Source organism: Physeter macrocephalus, chromosome 11, assembly GCF_002837175.3.
Source record: "Physeter macrocephalus isolate SW-GA chromosome 11, ASM283717v5, whole genome shotgun sequence".
In the NCBI taxonomy this organism is placed as follows: Eukaryota; Metazoa; Chordata; class Mammalia; order Artiodactyla; family Physeteridae; genus Physeter; species Physeter macrocephalus.
Window position 1 is genome coordinate 55,833,987 of NC_041224.1, and position 6,037 is coordinate 55,840,023.

Genomic DNA, 6,037 nt, shown 5'->3' on the forward strand with positions numbered 1-6,037 from the left:
ATGCTAATGAAAAAGTTTGATGAGAAGAATGTTGCCATTTCAGAGGATATGGGAGGGTGGGGAAGGGGAGCGCTCACTTCTCAGAGGCACTGGGCCTGCTGGGGCATCTTTCAAAGCAGAAAGCCAAGTTCCTTGCATCTCTGTGGAAGGCAATAGTATCCCTGAAATGTGCTCCCTGGAGTAGCCATAGTTACAGAGAAATGAAACCTTCTCTCTACCGTGACAGATCGAGTCTGTGGTTGGGTTATTGGCAGGGAAAAGTAATTGCATTTTTAGACCAGTTATTACTAAAGCTTTAGGATGCCTTTAGAAGTTTTCCCACACTAGGTATGACATCCAATTCTGGGTAACATTACCTGGTTTGAAATGTCCCTATAACTTGGGTCACATTGTTGTTGTTATTATAAGTTTACTTTTTCCCATAATAAGGATAAAATGTACATCATGGAACGTTTAGAAATTGCAGAATTGGGGCTTCCCTGGTGGCGCAGTGGTTGCGCGTCCGCCTGCCGATGCAGGGGAACCGGGTTCGCGCCCCGGTCTGGGAGGATCCCGCATGCCGCGGAGCGGCTGGGCCCGTGAGCCATGGCCGCTGAGCCTGCGCGTCCGGAGCCTGTGCTCCGCAATGGGAGAGGCCGCAACAGAGGGAGGCCCGCATACCACAAAAAAAAAAAAAAAAAAAAAAAAAAAGAAATTGCAGAATAGTAGCCATCTTGAGGCTGAGGAAATGTGTTGCTAGAACTCTCGTATCATCACTTCATTTAATCCTCGCAAGAAACCCCAGAGAAGCACTACCCCTATTTTCAGACAAGAACACTGAGGCTCCTGTGATTTGCTCAGAGCTCGCACCTGGAGGCAGGTGGCCTGGCCCAAAGCTCATTCTCCTCCCACTCAACTACCCTCACAGCTGTAGCACATCTTGGAATCCTTTCTTTCAGCCTTTCTTGTTTTTCAGCAAGCATTTTTATTTTTAATATAATGTTTGGGTTCCATACTTTTGAGCACATGAAACATCCATTTCTGCTTCCGGCTTTTCTTTTGCATGTACCTTTATCGTAGAAATGGTTTCCCAGGTAGCGTTTAGCCTCTGCGCATTCATTTGACACATGGCCCACTATTCCAACAAGAGGCTTTGAGGGGAGTCCCTCCCGGATGGAGTCCCGCATGGAGGGTTTGTCTTGGCAGACTTGGCTGTGGATGAAACTCGGTTCAAAGAGCACAGCACGCTCATGGAGAGGAGTTGGGTGCTGTGGGAGTGAATGATGGGATGGCAGATCCAAAAGGAAGTCAAGAACTGGTTTTTCCCACCACTTAGGCTGATTACAGCTCAACTCTTTCTTAGCAAACCAATATCCTGGTTGCCCTTAATAAGGGAAAGTTTTAAAAAAATAAGGATTTTTTTTAAGAGACAGCATGACATGGGAAATAGAAAAGTGTGATCTTTCCACAGTTATATGTAAACTCAGAAAGAGGGGGTGAGGGTCTATGCTGGCTTCTTGGAGGGAGTGCCTGGCAGAAAGAACCCCCATTCTGGCTCTGCAGGCCGAGCGGGCAAGCAAAAGCTGTGGGCAGCAGAGGAAACAAACAAGACAGATTGAAACAGGCCCCAGGGAGGCAAGGGCTGGTGGTGGAGAAGAGAGGCAGGCCTGGATTTCTGGCCAAAAAGGCAAAAAGCGGAGATCACGCTTGTCTTAGAACCTTATGCAGTTAGGAGAATCCCCAGTCCAAGATGGTAGTAGTTGGCAAATCTCTTTTATAACTTCTGCATCAGGTTAAGGGGACAAAACCCACTTCTACATTTTTCTGGCTAAGGTCTTGCCTTGGCTTTCTTTTTTCCACAATAGATTCATTGACCCACACTGGAGCTTGTGGGTGGGTGGGTGGGTGGGAACCACAAACATGGCCATTCCCACGACAGAGGAAACATTTCTCTGTGCAAGCCAGGACCCCTCTGCATCCTTTCAACTTATGGGTTTGGCTACTTAACTACCAGGGCTTCTGGTGGGTGGCTGACCCCAACACTCCACCAAATGCCCTGGCTTTTCTCCCCTTCGTTTTTTGACTGGGTGCTTTTTTGCCGAAGGAAGGAAAGTCTGAAATGTTTTCTCCAACTCTCAAAGCCCTGAGTCCTATGAGGGGGAATTGAAAACAAACCACTCTTGGACGCTGAGCAGAAGTGGCAGCGACATCTCTGCTTAGAAATCTGCAGGTGAAGGAGGGAGAGTCTGTTTCTCATTAGAATTCTTGGCAAAGCATTTGGAGGCGCATCTGGAAAAGAAGGGAGAGGGACTGTCGATGAGGTTTGTTTAATAAGCCCCTTTCTCCCATCACTCGTCTGTTGGCTTTTCCCTCTCAAGGTCATCTGGGACCAGGTTTCCCAGTCCCTCCGTATCCCCCTCATTTGTCTGTACATAATCTGGGTATATTGCATTTAAAGTGGAGAATTCAAATAAGGAAAACCCATTCCACTCATAATTTTTCTAAATGTCCATTGAAGTTCTCCTGCAGACAATCTCATTTTCACAGATGCAGTGAATTTCAAGGGCAAGTGTCAATAATAAGGATCTCATATTTATTCACATAGAAGTATTTTGGGGGGTGATATCTTAGCCATTGCTTTCGTCTGAGCATCACAACATTTGCTTGAAGTAGCAGATCTCCAATTTACAGTTGGGAAAAAACAAAACAAACAAAAAACAAAGAGTACCAAAAACCCTGAGGCCCATAGAGGGTAGGTGACTCACATGAAGTTTCACAGCCAGTGAGGGCCACAGCTGGGATTTTGAGTCCGATCCTAACCCACCACAGCATATTGTGGATCAGACCACATATTATCCCTCCTTGGAGCCACCTTTCCCCAACCCCCACCCCTTCCCCTTTCCTCAATGTTTCAGGTCTAAGCTTAAATGCCTCTTCCTCCAGGAAGCCCTCTCTGATCCCACCTCACCCTCAGGCTAAGGTAGGGCTCCCTATTAGCACCCTGTGTATTTTTTTCTTTATGGCACTTACCACAAATTTTAATCGTAGTGTTGTGTGATTCTTTGCTTAATATTTTCTTCACCAGTGAGACTATAAGCCCCTTGTGAACAGGAACTGTGTCCAGTCTTATTCATCGTTGTAGATGACAAAGACACCACTCAGCACAGTGCCTAGGACATGATGGGCCCCACCACACACACACACACACACACACACACACACACACACACAGAGTTTGTGAAATACATGAACAAAAGAATGAAAAATTACCCAACACAGTGGTGAAGGCTGAACCCAGTCCAGCTTTCCTAACTTCCTTGATGAGTCAGCCGATGAGGGATTTCACAGGGAAATTTCTGGAGATTCTTATTAATGCTGTGTGAAACCATTTTGCTAAATATTGAGAAAGTTCTGAAAAGGTTAGAGACTGAAAGACTCTGAATCATGCAAGAGTTCTCCTTGTTTCCACCCGGGAGAGTGTAAGGGACAAATAGATCAGGGTGCCTACAGAAGTTAGCTCACACCCCATGAGTTCTTCCCGGCTCCCCATCCAGCTGTGTGCTCTGGGGGACCATCCCCGCTTCCTGGGTAGGTGCCTGAGGGCATGATGCAGTCTGAGTGATGGGCTCAGTCTCCCTGGACTTGCCCACCGGTCCTTTGGCCTGGGAGAGCTCCAGCATTTAGCTGGCCAGCATCAAAGAGAGGTTGGGGCACACCTCAACATATCATCTGGTTCACGTGGGGAAACTGAGGCCAGAGAGGCGGAAGGACTCGTCTGCTGGTGGCAGAGCTGGAACCAGAATCTGGGATGCCAGACTCTTGGTCTGATACTCTCTTCACTGCCACTCAGTCCATCAGAGGTGCACTCAGCACTTGGCACGTGCTCCATGCTGTCCAGGCTGCATTCTCAAAAAGAAACAAAAAGTCTTGAAAATTAGATACACAAAGATTAAACATACAAAATAAGTGTAAGCTATGGTCCCACCTTCCAGGAACTTACACTTTCACTGGAGAGTGAAACTAAATTCCCAAAATGGTGACTAATGGAAACTTGTAAGTCTAGGCCATTACCTGGTACATTGTATAGAACAGACTTAAGCACTGAGAATTCTTGGAGGAAATTTGACAACTGTGTACAACTCTACCTTGAGTGAAACCATGGCATGGTGAGAAATTCTGTATGTCAGGAGGTCCTTGAGGGTGCAGTGCAGTGGCAAAGGGCACTGTCTTTGGAGTTAGACACCCTGGCTCTGCTGCTTCCTCGGCCTGTGACCAGGTCATTGGCCTCCCTCTGACTTGATCTTCAAGTCTGTACAATGGGGTCAGATAACGAAGATACAGCCCTCATAAGGTTGTTACAAGAATTACATTATGTGACAGTTGTCGGGCATAAGTTAATACACAATAAATAGTATATATTAGTAAAATAAAGCTATCTGGAGCTAGAATGGGTTATCTCAGGAGGCAGTGAGTCTCCAGTCACCAATGATGTTCAAATTCTTGCTCTAAATTACAGAATGGAGTAGATTATAGAACTAGGTGACACTTCAGGTCCTTCCAAGACTGATCCCAAGATTAATTCTCAGGACTTGAGCTGGTCCTTGAGAATGACTAGGTGCTGGCCAAGTGGGAAGAGGGGAAGGATAGTGTCCTAGAAGGTAGGAACAGCAAAAGGTGAGGCTTGGAGTTGGCCCGGAGCCCGCGGGCATTGTTCTCACTTCCAAAACTCCATCCTACTCCGGTTTTCTGAGCTTCTGGTGGAGGGGTTCTTTATCTACAGTTTCCAGAGGTGTGCCCAGGGTTTGCAGTAATGCTGAAGTCTTCCACTTATGTGTATCTGAGTTTCATGAACTACTGAGGGAAGGGGAGTCTGTGATATGTTTTCTGCATTAATACTAATGGGTTTAGATCATGATGGTTCACTCCTGCTCATCAGGGCAGTTTTCCAGTGGGCCTCCCTGATTTCCCTGTGATTGCTTATGAATTCAGCTGAAAACAACCTTCCTCCCATTGAAACAAACTGAGGTCATTTATCTGCCTTGTCAAGCTTTTGCACAAACCTCTATGTGGAAAAGCGTTACTGGAGATGGTGCTGGTACAGGGAAGGCATTTCACTAGGAACAATTTACTCTGACATTCTCATGACTTTATAACTCTTTTTTTAAAGTAAACACCATAAGAGTCTGCTGCCACATTCAGTTACCCCAAGATCTAATGATGTACAACTTTTATCAGCAACGTTGACAGGGAAGGCTAATGGTTCTGGATTACCCCAAAATGGGGACTTCTGAATTCCTGCCCAGGGGACCCAAGAGAAGATGCTGTGGACCTTCTGCTCAGAGAGGCTGAAAGTGATGATTACCTAATGTACAAAGTAGCACTTTAAAACCCAACCGCCTCTGTAGGACTGCTTGAAAAACTAATTGGAAACAACCTCAGATATTCTATACCCTCTCATTTCAGTTACAACTGGCTGCTTTGTCTACAGTTCAGACAGAGTTGGCAGCTGGGAGGGGATGAGGGGTGGGAAGTCGGCTCCTGGGGGCCCTGATGGGGCCCTTTGCAGACAGACAATTATTCCCCGACTATCTCCCAGGTTGCAAAGGAGAGTGATGTTTGGAATCCCCCTCCTTGCCTTCCTTGGTGCCTGGGGACCCACAGAATGAGGAGGGAAACCACATGCTCCCTGTGGCATCGTGCACTTTTCCAGCTGGTGGTTTTAGTGACGGTTCTCTGCTGTGCTGAACAGAGGAAATCAGTTCTGCTGTTGCTCTACAGGGCAACAATTTAAAAAAATAAAAAAATAAATGTACAAAAAAAGAAAATTCATATTTCTTTTTATGGCTGAGTAATATTCCATTGTATATATGTGCCACACCTTCTTTATCCATCCATCTGTCGATAGATGCTTAGGTTGGTTCCATGACCTGGCTATTGTAAATAGTGCTGCAATGAACATTGTGGTACATGACTTTTTTTGAATTATGGTTTTCTCAGGGTATATGCCCAGTAGTAGGACTGCTGGGTCGTATGGTGGTTCTATTTTTAGTTTTTTAAG